The sequence below is a fragment of the Bos mutus genome, chromosome 22, assembly GCF_027580195.1.
Source record: "Bos mutus isolate GX-2022 chromosome 22, NWIPB_WYAK_1.1, whole genome shotgun sequence".
Taxonomy (NCBI): Eukaryota; Metazoa; Chordata; class Mammalia; order Artiodactyla; family Bovidae; genus Bos; species Bos mutus.
The window spans coordinates 44,345,975-44,365,031 of NC_091638.1; the positions used below are offsets into that span (position 1 = coordinate 44,345,975).

Below are 19,057 nucleotides of genomic sequence, written 5' to 3' on the forward strand. Positions count from 1 at the left end.
CTTTATGAAATGGGATGCCCGCCCCAGTTTCACCTTCCCCCTCAGACTTTCCATGTTGCCGACTTAGAGCTTCATCACAGAGCCCTGCACACCGCCCTGTGCCTTTAACCAGGGGGTGGGGCTGAGACCTTTTCCCTGGTGCCACATCCTGCAATTTCCTTTCGGTCTCCTTTCTGGAAATCTATATCACCTGTTACCACCTTCTTCTTTTTCTCATTCCACTCTTTAGGTTTTGCTGCTTCTAATCTGTTCTTCCTAAGTTTAATGATGTCTGTGAAAGTAAGACTGACAGTGAGTGAGGGTCCAAACATCTCTTCCTTGGAGCACAGTATCAATATATTTTGTCAAACAGCCCCGTTACTATCTTTCAAGAGAACCGCCCCCACCCCCCATTAATTAGGCTTTTTCACAAACACTGGGCACCTTTGTTCTGGGTGATTGGGGTGCTGGGAGTCAGGTCTCTGAAGGGGCAGACACTTCACTGTGAACAAGGCCAGAGACACATGCAGTGACTTGCACACCTAAAGCTGGCGAGTAAGGTGCAGGTTGCAAATGGTCAGAGTTCATTTTAAATGTCCTCCACGCCATGCATAGAGAGGAGCATGCACGGTTCTATGTGCAGAGTGATCTGTGCATTTAGATGTCAGTGTAAATAGCATCATTATTTCACAGCGAGGAGCACACGTGCAGATAGATTGCACTGTGATTTTTAGTCACTGAATCCTGAACACGAGAGGCACAATGCACGAGGCAGCGCAGAGCCCCGGGATTCAGGAAGCAGCTGCCTGCGGTCAGGTTCCCGCTCCACCACCTGTTGCCCCGTGATCCTGCGCAAGTCTGTGACCTTGCTGGGCCTCAGTTTCGTCATCTCTAAAGTGGGGATAATGATGATAACCCCAGCGCCCGACAGAGTAAGAGCTCGCTGAGTGTTAGCTGTCCTGCTGCTGACAATCCTTTCACTGTTGCTGTCATTACACCATTATTACCAATGAGGTGTGGCTGCCCTGAGAACTGGGTTTCCTGGCTTGTGTGTTTCCTTTAGAGACGTGGGTCCAGGCCCCATCTTCCTGGCCCCAGCCTCTCATCCCCGACGCACCTGCGTCTCTCTTCTCTGTGCCTTTTCCTCGCGTCTGCCTGCAGCGCGACTCACTTGTTGCTTCATCCCCGCCAGCGACTTGGCAGGCCCACAGGCAGCGTTGCAGATGCTGGTCTGTCCAGAAGGATGACAAAATGCAGATGTGGCCCCGACCTTCTCAGAAACCCGCCCACCTCTGACTTCACTGTCCTGGCTCCCAAACATATGTCCCTGGCTGAGGGGCAGAGGGTTGAGGAGACAGCCCATGGAGGTCAGAGAGTCAGAGAGGACTTTTAAACCGCCCTGGGTCCCTGGACCGACAGTGTTAGAATTGCTGGCAGGCTGGGATATATGTCCCCTGCTTTATGGAGCCCCATGTAATAGATTGTTTGTACTGGTTCTTGTGAAGTATTTTGACTACAAAGCTTATTCATGAGTGTTCCAGTTGAAGTGAAAAATGAAAAAGTTGAGCAATATGTTAAAGGAACAAAATAAGGCAGACTTATGAACTGGAGTCCTCAACTTAGATGCTCACAGGGCATCAGCTTGGGGTGGTTCATTCCCTTTTCTGGGAACTCTTTCTGTTTCCTAGTTTCTGCCTCCTATGGGTAATGTGGGTCCACTGTGGCCAGGTCTGCTGATATCCCAAGAGAATCCAGAATTTGGGATTTTAAAGTAAAATCTCTAAAGTCTCAAGAGCCCTCCAGATTTTGAAACGCTGGCAATTAATTAGAAAAAAAAAATTAAACAAGTCTGGTGGGCTGGAATTGAAAAGCCACCAGCACTCAGGGGACTTGAGAGATGCTGTGCTGATGTCTTTGAGGGGTTTATAGAGGAGGAAGCCCACGTCCAGAGAGAAGTGACTCGTCCATGGTCCCAGAGCTGGATTTGAATCCAGATCTCTGGGGTCCCCATCACAGGCCTTTTTCTCCCAGTGCTGTCTGGAGTCTGTTTCTGGTTGGCTTCCAAGAGGGCCATCGAGTGAAGTTTTAACACAGGTGTCAGCATCATCCAGGCTCAACTGAGGAGCTAGCGGAGGAACCTCAGGGAGAAGGCGCCCTAGGAAGCATGAACCCTCTCCCCGGCTCGCTTGGCACTCATGCATTCCCAGAATGGGCTGTTCTTGGCAGGGCGGCCTCCTCAGGTTCATCATCCTGCAAAGTGCACAGGTTTAATTTTACTGAAGTTTGATCTGTTCTCGGAAAGTACATCCAGTATAGCTCAACAGAGACTTTTCTGCCCAAGAATCTATGCAGTGTAAAATATTTTGGAGATCTCAGCCTGCACAAAGCTAGGCTAGGATAAGCCCCCAGGTCTCAGGCCAGTTTTGCCTTGTCCTCTGGCCAGCAAAGACCAGGCTGCCCCTGGACCGTGGCGTCCCACCCCAGCTGCCCAGCAGAGCAGCCCTGCTGGAATAAAGTGATGAGAAATTCACCGTTGCTAAATGCTAAGTGACCAAATGACTGCTGACCAAGGGACTCAGAAACGAGTGTTTCCTGTTACACAGGAGGGGAGGGGAAGTCTTGAGGCTCATGTATTCATTCATGTGCTGCTCAGTCTGCTCATGGAAAAGACATTTTATTTTTGCAAGTTATTGCAGTGTGAACCCCAAACACCCAAGCCAGTCTCTTGAAGGAAATTGATCAGGATCCAGGAGCAGCCGTCGGGCCCTGGGAGGGTGACTCATGAGCAGTGAGTTCCCGGAACACACCCATCCCTGGCCAGCTCGGAAGAGGCTGAGAGGGGGAGGTGATTGTGAAGGGTTGGGGCAGGCGCTGCCGGCCTGGCCTCTGTTCTCAGAAAACAATGCGTGTTACAGTCAGAGCATCCATCCCCTGTGAGCACCCATGATTTTACAAATAGGACGTTCTGCAGAAAACCATGCTGGCTGGCTGTTTTCTTCTAGAAGGCCAAGTGGTCACTGTGCAAGCCCCATCATGGAGCAGACAAAATCGGTTCTGGCTCAGCAGCCGCAGGAGCCACGTGCCATGGCAGCATGTCTGTGGCTGCCTTTCCTTCTGGGCTTTTGGAAGTTTCTGAACCCAGTGTGGTCTGTGCGTCTCAACCACAGGAACAACTGGTTTTTCAGGCTGTTGAGAAACCCTGTGACTTATGAGGATGAAATATGGTGTAATTGACCCCCAGCTCCAGCCCCTAAAGTTCTAGAACACACTGAGAATTCATGTAAATCAGCAGTTTTATTTGTGAACCTTCTATAGATGAATCCGGTACATGCAGAGAAGGCTACAGATAACCCATGTGGCTCTCATGTACTGAACATGCCTTTGCAGTCAGCAGCACCCAGATCAAGAAACACAGCATGACTGGTGCCAGCATTCCCTGTGTTCCCTCCACAGCAGGAATCACATCCTGACTTCTTAGTATACATGGAATCACCAGGATGTTAGGCCAGTGGTTTTGAACGTAGAGTCTGAAACAAGTTGATGCCATAAAGCTGAAGGAAAAATCACCCAGGGAGGGTTGTTCTCTGAAGGTCAGGAGGAAGATTGTTGTGGTGTTGAGAGTCTGGGGGCAGTGTTGCTTAATTGCCTGGAATGGAGATGGGTGTGTGGGCCCATCTTTGAGAGGAAGGGGGCACAGGGAAATCGAGACCATGTCGGGGGGTTTGTCAGTGGCAGGCAGAACACTGGCGAGGTGGTGTGTACCACTGATACAGGGCCATATCCTTAAAGGCTTGATTGTTCAGGAAGTATTAGCAGCCCTTGAGGGGAGGAGTGGCATCTTGAATGGGCGCCAGAGAGAAGTGCCATGTGTCGGTACTGATAGAAATCTGATCATCTCCGGATGCCGCCTGTTAGGCTGTGGGCTCCTGAGAGCTGTTTGCAGATGGCCTGGAAGATGTCTGTGACAGTGGAGCCTGGAGGCTGCAGCTCTGCCTACCGAGCTCCTTGTTTCTTGGCCGAAGGTGTGGGGTTTCTTCGAGGGAAGCCCCGAGCCACTGTGATGGTTTGTTTAAAAACAACTACAATCTGTCTCATCAGTGTGGAGGTTCCATGTCACTTCATGCCGGTCCTTGACACCAACAGCTGGGAGCTCCCCTGGCAGGTGGACATAGCTGGCTTCTTCATGATTTGCTCTCACGTTACTTGAATGTGCGGCTGGTGTGGTTTCTATATATACACGTGCTCTGTGTGGCTCAAGGAAGCTGGGAAAGTGGCAGATCCTTTTAAAAATGGTTCCTGTGCATTCATGGTTCATTCGACATTTATTAAGCACCAACTGTGCACCAGGTGCTGGGGATGACTTTATTTACAGTCACTGGGGTGATGGGCCCTCATGCATGCACAGTATTCCAGGTGAGTTATTTATTGGTTTGAGGGCTGTATGTTGTGCATCCATCTCTCCTGACCCGTGTTTCTTTTTTTTTTTTTTATTCATTCACACACACTCTCTCTCTCTCTCTGTCTCCAACAATGGGCCGGATACTGTACTTGGCAATGATGAAAGGTCCCTGCTGACACAGAATTTATGAACTAGTTGGAGAGTGCAACAGGCAAACTAGGGGACACCTGATGATGTCCACGTCCTGATCCCTGGAACTGGGGGGTTACGTGGCAAAAGGGACTTGAGAGATGTGAAGGATCTGCATATTCATCCTGAATCATCGAGGTGGGCCCAAGGTAGTCACAAGCATCCTCAACATGGAGGACAGGGAAGAAGAGTCAGGAGGTTTTGAAGATGCAAGAAGGGACCATAAGCCCAGGAGTGCAGGTGTCTTCCAGAAGCTGGAGGAGGCAAAGAAATGGATTCCTTCCTGGCTCCTCCAGAAGAAACACTGCTCTGCTGATGCCTGACTTTATCCCAGAAAAGGTGATCTTGGATTTCTGACCTCTGGAACTATCAGCAAATAAATGTGTGTGGTTTTTTTTTTCTAAATTCCATATATATGTGTTAGTATACTGTATTGGTGTTTGTCCTTCTGGCTTACTTCACTCTGTATAATAGGCTCCAGTTTCATCCACCTCATTAGAACTGATTCAAATGTATTCTTTTTAATGGCTGAGTAATACTCCATTGTGTATATGTACCACAGCTTTCTTATCCATTCATCTGCTGATGGACATCTAGGTTGCTTCCATGTCCTGGCTATTATAAACAGTGCTGCGATGAGCATTGGGGTACACGTGTCTCTTCCCTTCTGGTTTCCTCAGTGTGTATGCCCAGCAGTGGGATTGCTGGATCATACGGCAGTTCTATTTCCAGTTTTTTAAGGAATCTCCACACTGTTCTCCATAGTGGCTGTACTAGTTTGCATTCCCACCAACAGTGTAAGAGGGTTCCCTTTCTCCACACCCTCTCCAGCATTTATTATTTGTAGACTTTTGGATTGCAGCCATTCTGACTGGTGTGAAATGGTATCTCATAGTGGTTTTGATTTGCATTTCTCTGATAATGAGTGATGTTGAGCATCTTTTTCATGTGTTTGTTAGCCATCTGTATGTCTTCTTTGGAGAAATGTCTATTTAGATCTTTGGCCCATTTTTTGATTGGGTCATTTATTTTTCTGGAGTTGAGCTGGAGGAGTTGCTTGTATATTTTTGAGATTAGTTGTTTGTCCGTTGCTTCATTTGCTATTATTTTCTCCCATTCTGAAGGCTGTCTTTTCACCTTGCTAATAGTTTCCTTTGATGTGCAGAAGCTTTTAAGTTTAATTAGGTCCCATTTGTTTATTTTTGCTTTTATTTCCAATATTCTGGGAGGTGGGTCATAGAGGATCCTGCTGTGATGTATGTCAGAGAGTGTTTTGCCTATGTTCTCCTCTAGGAGTTTTATAGTTTCTGGTCTTACGTTGAGATCTTTAATCCATTTTGAGTTTATTTTTGTGTATGGTGTTAGAAAGTGGTCCAGTTTCATTCTTTTACAAGTGGTTGACCAGATTTCCCAGCACCACTTGTTAAAGAGATTGTCTTTAATCCATTGTATATTCTTGCCTCCTTTGTCAAAGATAAGGTGTCCATATGTGCGTGGATTTATCTCTGGGCTTTCTATTCTTTTCTCGTGTCCTACCAAGAAATTAATCCCAAATGAGATGATATCTTGGTACACTGGATAATTTTTGGTAAGTAAATCTGAGGGGTTATTTTTATTCCAGGGCCCACAGTCTTCTGTTTACATGTCAAGTTGAGTGGGCCTTGTGCTGGGTGCTGTAAACATTACTCTTCACCTTTTATGTATTAGAGAACAGAGCCTCACAGAGGTGGTGCCTTCGCTCCTTGAAGGACCTGGTTTGCAGCTTCAGATCTTCACCCTCAGCTTCTCTACAGGGTCGAATACAATCTGGGTACAGAGCTGCTGGGACGGGAGGAACAGGCTGTCCAGCAGTTGGAAGGCAGGTCCTGATTACAGGACTTCTCTGGGACTCTGTGATCCATGTTGGGGTTTCCCTGCTGTGCAGTGTACGGACCTTGGTAACTCTCCTCTAGCCTTGTAATCCCATTTAACTACTTGTGTGAGGGTGGGGACAGGTGACACTCAGGTGACAGGTGGGTTACGGCAAACACTTCCTGTTGAAGTTAGCGTTTGCCTCCTGGGGCTCTTGTTCTGCTCTGCTGCTTACTGGCTGTGGTTGTGGGCAAGTTACTAGACCCTCTGTGCCTCAATTTGCTCATCTATCAAGTAGAGTTAATAGTAGTACCTCTGATGTAGGGTTGATACGATAATCAGGATTAAGTATTCAATAAATACTCACCTTGGGCTTCCCTGCTGGTTCAGCAGTAAAGAACCCACCTGACAACGCGGAAGATGTGAGTTTGATCCCTGGGTCAAGACGATCCCCTGGAGAAGGAAATGACAACCCACTCCAGTACTTTTGCCTGGAGAATCCCATGGACAGGGAAGCCTGGCAGGGCTATAGTCCATGGGGTCACAAAAAGACTGAGTGACTGTGCGTGCTTCAGTCGGGTCCAACTCTTTGTAACCCCATGGACGGTAGCCCCGCCAGGCTCCTCTGTCCATGGGATTCTCCAGGCAAGAATACTAGAACGGGTTGCCATACTCTCCTCCAGGGGATCTTCCTGACCCAGGGATCGAACCTGTGTCTCATGTATCTTCTGTATCGCAGGCACATTCTTTACCGCTGAGCCACAGACCAAATAACAACAACAAATACTCATACCGTTTCTCTATAATTATTCCTGGATATTCCCATCTCCCAAATTCTGTGTGTTTCATGTATTAAGATCAACAGAAGCTGAATCATTTTGCCCAATAGTGTAGCTTACAACTTTGGCCTTGTACATTCTGCATTTTAGGAAGGGTTGGACTTCTTTTAAAAGAACATCATATAAAGAGAGGAGTCTGTTCCTTTTTGCACCCCCATTTATTTTAAGGATTGCTTGGATGCTGCTGTTATTTAGGTACACGACAAATCTCAGTTTGTTGGTCTGACTGGGGAAGACTGTGACGCTTGTGGAGACGAGTGCATGTGGGAGGCGTTTCCTTGAAAGGGGAGCTGGGGATTGAAGATGACTCTGCGTCTCTTACCTGAGAACAATCTGTTTATGGGCCTGACTTTGGCTGGGGAGAAAGGAAATGTCAAGCACTACTAGTCTGGAGGTGCAGGGGGCCCAACTGGAGGGAAGGGCAGGAAGGCCGGACTGGTAAATCCAGACAGGCCACCAGAGGGTTCCAGGAAGGAAGCTCTGTGAGGGTGTTACCCTTTCCCTTGCCAAGTTTTGTCTCACACAAATGTGGAAACATTATCAGGGCGGGTTCATTAGAAGATGAATTCCCTGAAAAAAACCGTTAGCAAGTGACTCCAGACTCTCATGATCTCCCTGGACTTTGTAGGCAGTTGTGCATGACAAAGGCATTCTTCTGGGATGGCCAGGGGCCCATGCGTATGGACCAGACACTTTCCCCTGGGAACCCCCCCAGTACTTCATTGTGGGGTTCCTTGGCCCCTGTGGCATCTGGGGTTAGGAGCAGGTGGTGGCTTACCTTTCCAGATGGGCGAGCTCCTGGAGGACAAGGACTCAGGAGGGTGGGGTTGGGGGTCAGAGTTATCGACTATTCATTTCCCAGGGCTGCTGTAACATTATTGCAAACTTAATAGTTTAAACAACAGACATTATTTTACAATCCTAAAAATCTTACATCTAAGATCAGTCTCGCTGAGCCAAGGTCAAGGTGTCGATGGGCCTGGGCGCTTTCTGAAAGTTCTCGGGGAGAATCTGTTTCCTTGCCTTTTCCAGCTTCTACAGGCTGCCTGCATTCCTTGGCCTGCAGCTCCCTTGCTTCCCTCCACTCTCTGTTCCCATCATCGCATCTCCTACTACTGCTTTGACCCTCCATCTTCCTCTTATAGGGCCCCTTTTGGTCATCTGAAAGGTGATTGGGCCCAACCAGCTAATACAGTATCATCTCCCCGTCGCAGGATCCTTTACTTAATCCCACCTGCAAAGTCCCTTTTGCCACATAAAGTAATATATTCGCGGGAATCAGGTGGGTGTCTTTGAGGGGTTGTTGTTTAGCCTGCCACACCAACACATGCCCTGAAATGCTGTTGTGATGTTGGTGTTACTTAATGTCTCACTATGGAGGCTCCTAATCTAATGTGGGAATAATGATAATAGTTTCCTTCTTCTGAGACTTGATTGAATACATGCGAAGTTCTTAGAACAGTGCGTGGCATGTGGTAAGTGCATTTTGGGTATTACCTATTAACGCTGTCACCGTCTCATTCTTAGTAAGCACTGGAAGAGTTTAGATAAGCGTTCCATTTCCTTATTTGCTTATTCTGACTACTGACATTTAAGAACAAAAAGTTTTGTCTTTATATACATTTGTAATTTAAGAATCTCACTTTAAGTTTTATGATAAAAGACAACAAGGCTAACTCACCATTTTGGGGGGAAATGTATCCATTTCTTTATAGAATGATACCTAAGTAAAGTAGTGGTAAAGGTTAGGAAGAGATTAATGTAGCAGCTGAATAAACAGTTCTCTACAAGTCAAGTTTGTTTTTTTTTTTTTTTCACTTTGCCACGCCCTTGGCGAGGTTTTGTCCTGATGTTCACACCATGGCTGCCCGTCTCCTGCCCTCAGATCTGCGTTCTAGCAGGGGAGGAAGGAGGGCCGTCACTATATCAAGGGAAGCAAAATCTTTTTGGAATCTTCAGTAGATTTTTATCTTTGGCCAGAACTGAGGTATGTGTCTTCCTGTAGCTACAGGGAGGTCTGGGAAGGTGATGATGTTTAATTACAACCTAGAACACACTGAGTTCTGTTAGTAAGGACAAAGGATGCATCAGTGTCTGCCATGATTCCCTAGAGAAACTCTGGCTGATGCTGGTCCCCAAGGAGATCTGAACAGGAATGGCTGCATACTTACTACCATTGTGTTTGTAACAGAAGAAAATGGTAAAGACCCAAGATATCCATCAGCAGGACAATGCACAAATGCCTATTATATCCATACAATCAAGGACTCTAGTTACAACCTGCATATATCAATATGAATCAATCTTAAAAATATAAAATATCAATAGAAAAGAACAAGAGATTAAGTATAACGTGATACGATTCCACTTATAAAGCTTACGTATAGAAACACTGTTGTTTATAGTTACATAGTAAGGGGAAAATACAAGTGGACTGATCAGTGTCATGTTCAGAAGGGAGAAAGTGGAGGAATGGAATGGGGGAGGTGAATGTGAGCATCGCTTGTTACTTGTCATCAGGGAAGGATCCAGGTTTTGTGGGGCCTGCTGCGTATATAATTTGAGGGGATACTTTTTAGTAAAAAAAGGATCCTTGCTTTATTGTAAATCTGCCTCTAACTGGTCATTGTAAGTGTGTATGTGATGTACTGAGAGTAATTTGTAAAGTTAGGTAGGAAGCTCTTTGTAGACGAGTAATTATAACATTCATAATCATATTAGCTAATGATTTTTGAACCTTTTCTGTGGGCCAGCCACTGCACTAAAGATTTGGTGGGATTTTTTTTCACTTACTCCTTACAAACAGCTTATAATACAGGTTGTGTTTTGAATTGGACCATATGTTTTTTTAGTGGTATTTCTCAAAGTAATTGACTTGATGAGTAGGTAAGAATAAGTTAAATGTTTTTGATTAAAAGACTTTTAATTAAAAAAAAAAAACTTTGAAATCCTTGTTGCATTTAATATATTGGCTGAGCTAATGCAAACTCCAGTTGTAAATAATTAAGAAGTCAGTATGCGAGACAGCAAAAGAGACACAGATGTAAAGAACAGTCTTTTGGACTCTGGGAGAAGGCGAGTGTGGGATGATTTGAGAGAACAGCATTGAAACATGTATATTATCATATGTGAAACAGATCGCCAGTCCAGGTTCAATGCATGAGACAGGGTGCTCAGGGCTGTTGCCCTGGGATGACCCTGAGGGATGGGATGGGGAGGGAGTTGGGAGGGGGGTTCAGGATGGGGAACACATGTACACCCATGACTGATTCCTGTCAACGTATGGCAAAAACCACTACAACATTGTACAGTAATTAGCCTCCAATTAAAATAAATTAATTAAAAATAAAAAATAAAAAATGTTAAAAAAAAAAAAAAAAAAAGGTCAGACCTGATGATTTCCTAGTAATAGAATTCAGTGAGGTTCTCACCATATGGAGGCCCCAGAACAAGGTGCTTAAATGGGTACAGGGATCTGTTTCACGGTATCTGCTGAGGATGGGACTCTGTGTGTGCCCATGGGTGTACACACGTGGACGTGGCTTCCTCTGGATCCCGAAACGACCAGTTCCACAATGGGAAGAGAGGATGAAGGCAGGCCAGATTTGAACTGGCCATTCCTTGAAACAATGTGAGTTAAAAGCCAAGTCATGAAAACTGAAATGGCTGGCTGCCGGCTTTCCACTGGAGTTTGGCCAAGATGGCTTGAGGAATGGTCTATGAGGTCCCCGGGCTACAGGGCTTGGCCTGGGGGCTTGGCTGTGGCTACCTCAGTGGATGGCTGAGACCCCGAAGGGGCTCATGGCCCCCTCAGGGCCCTGGCCATGGTCTTTGCTCCAGGGAGCCCTGCAGCAGCTCAAGCCAGGAAGTGCCCCGGGTCAAGCCAGTGTTGCTCTTGGCTGCAGGGAGAGAAATTAGAAAAGACAGGGTGGCCGGAAAGAGAAGGAGCCAGGTCACCTATTTGGTCACATTTAATGAACATTGAGATGTGTAAATATTAAGCAAGTATCTGTAACCAAGGAATGGCCTTGGCAAGGGATTGAGCGGAGGGCCCCCTCCTGTTTGATCTCACAGGTTTGGGGTTTCTCTGTGCACAGAGCATTTGGCATCTTTTTCTTTTGTATGGTTCTGTGGGTTGAATAAAGGGGTGGTTGTTTTTCAACTGTTTATGTGCAGGCTGACAGTGAAAATTTGGTACTGGAAAGTGAGCAGCAGTCTGTGATGAGATCAATTTGGTGTTTGCATAAATAACTTGAGAACCTTAAAAACAAAACTGTACATCATAGACTAAGGGCATCAAAGGTAATTAAATCTCACCTACCTCATTTTGCAAATGAGGAAACAGAAGAGCCTGCTTGCAACATTGCTTACAACTGTATACAAGCTTGTAAGGAGTGTGGCTTTTTGCAAAATGATTTTTTTAGAGGTTCCTGCTGAAGCATCTCCAGGAATTCTAAGTTGGAACATGGGGCCGCTGGAGGAGGGATAATGGAAAACCATTTGAGTTTCCTGGTAATTACAGGGGGAATGACAGGGTGGTGGGGCAGGGGTGCAGGGGGAGTGCTGGGATCGTTTACTCCACCCCTGTCTCCTGCTGGGGTCTCTCGTTGGACTCCCAGAGTGTCCCTCTCTGTTGAGCAGGACAAAAGCACATGTGGATGTGGAAAAAGCCCCTACAAACAGCTCCTCTGAGTTCCTGTGACAGCTTGCCCCGAGGGAGGCACTGTGTGGAGTCAACCCTGTTTATGGAGAGGCTTCCAGACCCCACTCTCCCCTCGTCTTTCTTGCTCAGACAAGCCCGCCACTGAGCTGTCAGGGGAAGAGTTTCATTTTTAGCACCTCCCGCTCACTCGTGAGCTGCTCTTTCTGTTGGTAGCAGCTCCTTTCCAATAGGTCAGTACCCTCAGGCCAGTTCTCTTTCAGGCCATGGACTGGGCAGAAGTGACCACAGATGGATCGTGCCCTGAAGGGACTTGTAATAGGGTACATGGACAGGTAGGCACATGGGGGAATCGAGAGGAGTGGTCTGTCTTGACGGAGGTCCGTGGGGAAGATCTGTCAGGAAGTCTCCTTAGAAAGGGTGCCACTTGCCTGACTCAGCTGCTCAGAGAGAACCAAGCGTCATACCCTGGATGGTGTCTTGAGGGAGGGGTCCCTTTTCCAGGGCTGGAGGCCTGGTGGGGGAGGCTGGAGTGGGGTTCCCAGGAAAACAGGTCCAAGTAGGTGGGGTGAGGACGGGTGTAGTGGTTAGAAGGTCTACTAAATTGTACTTTTTTTTTTTTTTTTAAATATATTGGGCTGTATTTTATGAGAGATATGGAACCTTTCAGAGATTTGAAATGGGATGCAGGGGTGAGGAGGAAATGACTGGATTTGAGATTCAACAGCTTCTTGCTGGTTGCAGTGTGCAGGGGGAGCTGAGACAGGGGATTGGGGAGGAAAGGGTCTGAACAAAATAAATGCAGAAATGAGGGAGATAGAGGGGATCTCTGAAGACTCCTGATGGGGTACAACGTGGATATAGGGGGAATGATGATGCTATTCATTGAGTCTCTTCTTTAACTTGGGAAGCCCAGTTTCTAGATCTATTTGATAGGGATATGGACAATGATGGGACTAAAGAGCTCTTGTGGGCCTGTACCTAGTGGGTACCAGCTCCTGTCTTCCTCTTTTCTTCTACACTGAAACTCACCCAGCCGGCACCCCATCCCCCAGGGCCTGGCCTTTTGCTAGTTCAGTTGAGGCATTACCATGTATCACGTGTGGGACTTAATGACTGGTGGGTATTAATATGTTACCCGGTCCTGATAACCTATTTACATTTTAAACAGAATCCTCAGGGCCTGGACTGAAGGAGTCCTTAGTGCTGTTACATTAGCCCTGAAATTTTCCTCCAAGTTTTACCAGAAAACCTTTAATTGTCCAATTTTAGCTTCAACTTCTATTTTTTTTAAGTTTCTCTCTGTTGGAGTTTCATATTGAGACCAGGTTTTTGTTCTTTTTTTAAGTTGGGGGGTGGGGTGGGGTCTTGTGCTGCTGCTGCTGCTAAGTTGCTTCAGTTGTGTCTGACTCTATGCAACCCCATGGACGGCAGCCCACCAGGCTCCCTGGCTCCTGGGATTCTCCAGGCAAGAACACTGGAGAGGGTTGCCATTTCCTTCTCCAGTGCATGAAAGTGAAAAGTGAAAGTGAAGTCGCTCGGTCGTGTCTGACTCTTTGCAACCCCATGGACTGCAGCCTACCAGGCTCCTCCATCCATGGGATTTTCCTGGCAAGAGTACTGGAGTGGGGTGCCATTGCCTTCTCCAGGGGTCTTGTGCAGTTAAGAAATTTTACTCTCTTTTTCCCCCTAGTGGCAGCCTGTTGAACACCTCTTTTCAATTCCAACTACTTTAGAAGTTATTGATTCAAGAAATACCTCCTATGTGCTAGTGCCACAAAGATCCTCACTCTTTGATCTTATGAGGGCTGTTCATTCATCTCCTAAACATATAAATTTTAAATGTCTGGGAGAGTTTGTTTTTAATTTTAAGCATTTCACATTACCCTTCGATACAGAAATATCCTGAGGTGTGACGAACCCGAGGCTGAGAATAGATGCTTTGTGCGCTAGCCATAATTCCTGGTACATATATTGTTTTCTTCTGTTATCCTGGATTCAGGGGAATGTGGGAAGTACTTCATATGTACTAATTATTATAGGTCTAATGAGAAAAAATTATTTAAAAGATGACCTGTCCAGATGAGTGCTAGTATCTTGAGACTAGTATCTTATATCTTGAGGCACACAATCATGGAAAAATACGAACTCTTTCATATTCAGAAATGTGAAATGAACGGGACTGTCAAAGTTCTATTCCCTTTCTGGCAAACAATTTTAGAAGAATTTTCATATTCTCCGCCTAGTGGTCTCTTTTGAAAAACCTGAACATGTTGACAAATGGACCTGCGTTCTCTGTACTTTATCATTTTAACACCTGAGTAGAAGCAAGAGAGTGCCCGGCTCTACGCCTGATGCAACGTCACTCCAGAAACACACCTGTCAGCCTTTTGAGATGAGAGCTTGCTTTCTGCCCATGTTTCTATTAGTTTGTTGTTTGGGGCTTTCCATTTTTATGTGGAAATTTTGCTCAAGTTCCACATAGAGTTGTATTATGTACTTAACAAACCCTCGTTATATTTTAAAAATAGCATCAGATAATTATAACAACTATGAAAATAAGACCCATTTATATTGTGTTTGTGTCCACGAACACTGAGTCTTCTAATGACACATGAGTATTTCCCCTTCCAGAGGAGAACACCGAGGCTCAGGCAGGTTAAGCAACTTGTCCAAAGTCACATAGTTACTGGCCTCTGGCCAGAGTCTTCTGCCCCCAGGGCTGGTGCTGATTAAGCTGTGACAGAGAGAACCCCTGTTCTCAGGAGGCGGATGAACGACTTGAGTGTAGACTGATGTTTTAGTGGAAATGTGCAGAAAGGATCATCCTGTTGTAGGTTTTAGCAAGCCCCCTTGAGCAGGGGTTTGTGCCATGCTGGCTTGGTGAACGAGCAGCCTGTGGAGCTGGACCCACCACAGAGCATGGGGTTGACAGAGGGCCTGGTGTAGAGCTGTTGATGTCTGGGATCTCTGTTTTCCTCTGTGCCACATACTGAGGCTGGCATCCGAGGGTGTAGTCCAGTGCACAGGAGTCCTCTCCCCCGAGAACTGGGACCTCGCCAGCTGTCCTGTACCTGGCTTCTCCCCAGTCATTTGAGAAGGGTGGCATGGAGTTACAGTCAGTTGATCCAGGGAACACAGTTCATCTCCCACCCAGTGGGGCCAGTTCTGTGTTCACAGCCATTGCGTGTGGCTGGGACAGACAGGAGGGACTCAACAGTCCCGTCATGATGTTGATACAGCAGGTGTTGGTTGAGAGGATCGGTGGCAGATCGTGGAGGTCACACGACCGTCTTCCCAGGTCTCTAGTGTGCTGTCCTCCCTGCCACTGGGCCTGTACACACGCTGCCCGGTTTGCCTGGGATGCTTTTCCTCCTGTTATTCTTCAGATCTCACACAAAGGTTGCTTTTCTCTGAAAACCTTCTTTAACACTTGTATAAATATATACTTAGTCTGGGTAAAATATCTGTTTAACTCACTTATGAGAAAACTAGAAGGATAAGGAAGAGAAAGCTGGATCTAGGAGGTATCCAGGAAGATATATGTGATATATATGCATGTGTGTGTGTGTGCATGTAAGTATATATAGTATGTATATGTACACATACATGTACTCTCATTTGTGTGTGTATATATGTGTACAAATATATACATATATTCATAGAAAATTGTGAAGAAAAGAATGTTGGGATAAGACTGCAAATTTAGGTATAAAACTTGTTAAGGTTCTACAGAAAAAATAACACTGTAAAAAGAGCTTCACAACCAAGATAATCACGATGGTATGATCATTCACCAAGAGCCAGACATCCTGGAATGTGAAGTCAAGTGGGCCTTAGAAAGCATCACTACAAACAAAGCTAGTGGAGGTGATGGAATTCCAGTTGAGCTATTCCAAATCCTGAAAGATGATGCTGTGAAAGTGCTGCACTCAATATGCCAGCAAATGTGGAAAACTCAGCAGTGGCCACAGGACGGGAAAAGGTCCATTTTCATTCCAGTCCTAAAGAAAGGCAATGCCAAAGAATGCTCAAACTACCACACAATTGTACTCATCTCACACGCTGGCAAAGTAATGCTCAAAATTCCCCAAGCCAGGCTTCAACAATACGTGAACCGCGAACTTCCTGATGTTTAAGCTGGTTTTAGAAAAGGCAGAGGAACCAGAGATCAAATGCCAACATCCGCTGGATCATGGAAAAACATCTATTTCTGCTTTATTGACTATGCCAAAGCCTTTGTGTGGATCATAATAAACTGTGGAACATTCTGAAAGAGATGGGAATACCAGACCACCTGACCTGCCTCTTGAGAAACCTGTATGCAGGTCAGGAAGCAACAGTTAGAACTAGACATGGAACAACAGACTGGTTCCAAATAGGAAAAGGAGAACGTCAAGGCTGTATATTGTCACCCTGCTTATTTAACTTCTATGCAGAGTACATCATGAGAAACGCTGGGCTGGAAGAAACACAAGCTGGAATCAAGATTGCCGGGAGAAATATCCATAACCTCAGAAATGCAGATGACACCACCCTTATGGCAGAAAGTGAAGAGGAACTCAAAAGCCTCTTGATGAAAGTGGAAGAGGAGAGTGAAAAAGTTGGCTTAAAGCTCAACATTCAGAAAACCAAGATCATGGCATCTGGTCCCATCATTTCATGGGAAATAGATGGGGAAACAGTGGAAACAGTGTCAGACTTTATTTTTTTGGGCTCCAAAATCACTGCAGATGGTGACTGCAGCCATGAAATGAAAAGACGCTTACTCCTTGGAAGGAAAGTTATGACCAACCTAGATAGCATATTGAAAAACAGAGATATTACTTTGCCAACAAAGGTCCGTCTAGTCAAGGCTATGGTTTTTCCAGTGGTCATGTATGGATGTGAGAGTTGGATTGTGAAGAAAGCTGAGCACCAAAGAATTGATGCTTTTGAACTGTGGTGTTGGAGAAGACTCTTGAGAGTCCCTTGGACTGCAAGGAGATCCAACCAGTCTATCCTAAAGGAGCTCAGTCCTGGGTGTTCATTGGAAGGACTGATGCTGAGGCTGAAACTCCGATACTTTGGCCACCTCATGCGAAGAGTTGATTCATTGGAAAAGACCCTGATGCTGGGAGGGATTGGGGGCAGGAGGAAAAGGGGACAACAGAGGATGAGATGGCTGGATGGCATCACCGACTCGATGGACATGAGTTTGAGTGAACTCTGGGAGTTGGTGATGGACAATGAGGCCTGGTGTGCTGCAGTTCATGGGGTCCCAAAGAGTCAGACACGACTGAGCGACTGAACTGAACTGAAGTGAACCTTTGGAATTATCTTTAATACTTGGCAGAAATTACTTTTACAACTTACCAGTCTTTTACAAGTTCACATCATAAATTTACAGAGTCTGGGACCTAATCAAAAGCAAATCGTAAGTCAGAAATCACCTACCCTGTAGGCAGGTGCTGACTGTAGATGATGTTAAAGAGGCGTGCTTTATTTCCTAGTTTGGAACTTTTTTTTTAAGTAGCATTATGTCCTGAGTGGCTAGCACAGTGCCTGGTGTAAGGTAGAAACAAGTGGCTATTTGGTGAATCAATGAACGCATGGGAAGAAGATCACTTCCTCAGGCAGGTGCAGGAAAGTGAAAGTGAAGTCACTCAGTTGTGTCCGACTCTTTGCGACCCCATGGACTGTAGCCTACAGGTTCCTGTTGTCCATTGGATTTTCCAGGCAAGGGTGCTAGAGTGGGTTGCCATTTCCTTCTCCAGGGGATCTTCCCAACCCAGGGATCGAACCTGGGTCTCCCATATTGCAGGCAGACGCTTTACCATCTGAGCCACCAGGGAAGCCCTGGCAGACACAGGGCCGGGTGTTTAATCCGGGAGAGAGAAACAATGTCTGTGAGAAATTGTGCCTCCACCACCCCACTGGAGGAATTTGGGGTCAGAACGCACACCGTGTGCAGACCTGGGGGAGGCCAGTAGCAGGGCACTTGCCAAATCGGGTTTGGGGCAATAAAGGACAACAGGAATCCAGCAGTGAGGGTGGGCGTTCAGAACCAGGGCGAGCTCAGAGATTAGGACACAGGAGGGAAGGGAAGGAACTGGTCCTTCTGACATCACTGACAGTGTGCGATTCGTCGTGGAGGTTTTCAGTCCCCACGGTCTGTCTCATGTCTGCCCCTCCCCTGGCCTGTTAGGTGGTCGTCTTTTCCTTCTCCCAGAGGCCTGAGCATCGCCGAAGGAGCAGTGGAGGAGGATGCACTTGGATTTGCATTTAGGCTCTGCCACTTATGGGCTGTGTGGGCCTTAGCAAGGTGGTGACCCTCTGTCGGCCTGTTTCCTCACTGGAACGTTGGAGTGTAACCTGGGCAGATACCAAAGCTTCCAACACTCCAGACCTCAGGTTTTGCTATGTCCAAAGGTTCAAAGTCTGTTGGTTCTCGTCTTTACCACGTCTCTCAAAGAAGACTCAAAGGGGATCCATTTTATACCAAAGAGCAGCCCTTCTTAGGAACTCTTCTCTCTTCTCATTCCCTTCAGTCCCCAGCTCACCTGGCCTTGCAGGCACCCTAGGACCTCTCTCCTCCTCCCCTTAGACTCCCCCTATATGCAGTCTGGAAGACTTTTCTCCCCCTGCCCCCCTCAGTATTCCCTCATCTCTCCATATCCTGCCTCTCTTCCCTCTGATTCACTCAGTTTACATATAGAGACTGATGCACTCAGATCGAATAACGGCGGCTGGGGAGGGGAAGGCAGACAGGACCAAGTCATTCCTTAGCTGTTGCACAAGAAGCTGAGTAGCCTCAAGGGTTAAATAGCTCTTGCCCTCCATTCAGAAAGAAAAGCCCCCCAGAGGTGCTCAAGAGGTCTTCTCTTGAGGTTAGGAGGATTCTTTTAAAGTGGTATGTGTCAAGTTTCTGGCAGTTAGTGGACCTCCAGTCAATGGCAATTCCTATTATTGTTACAGAGAAGGGAGCTCAGTGGGGACTTTGCAACAGCTGTGAGTGATGATGAAGGGGCAGTGAAGCTCCGCTGGGTGGGCTCTGGCGTTCTGTCTGAGTGAACACAAAACCCAGAGGGTGAGAAGTCACCCGCAGGGTCAGGCTTGAGGGAGAGCGGGGATGGTGCTCCAGCTGGAGACTGAGGCGGT

General features: G+C 46.6%; 1 protein-coding gene across 4 annotated transcripts in view; it reads left to right on the forward strand.

The window, feature by feature from the left end:
- ARHGEF3 (Rho guanine nucleotide exchange factor 3) overlaps positions 1-19,057 on the forward strand; it is a 312,998-nt gene that overhangs the window by 57,254 nt on the left and 236,687 nt on the right. Inside the window, exon 1 of one of the 4 annotated variants that reach the window (XM_070360299.1) lies at positions 4,556-4,906. The exons of the other annotated variants lie outside the window; for them this stretch is intronic. The gene's annotated coding sequence lies outside the window, so the exon portion shown is untranslated. Of the gene's footprint in view, positions 1-4,555; positions 4,907-19,057 lie in introns of those variants that run through there. 4 annotated transcript variants of the gene reach the window in all.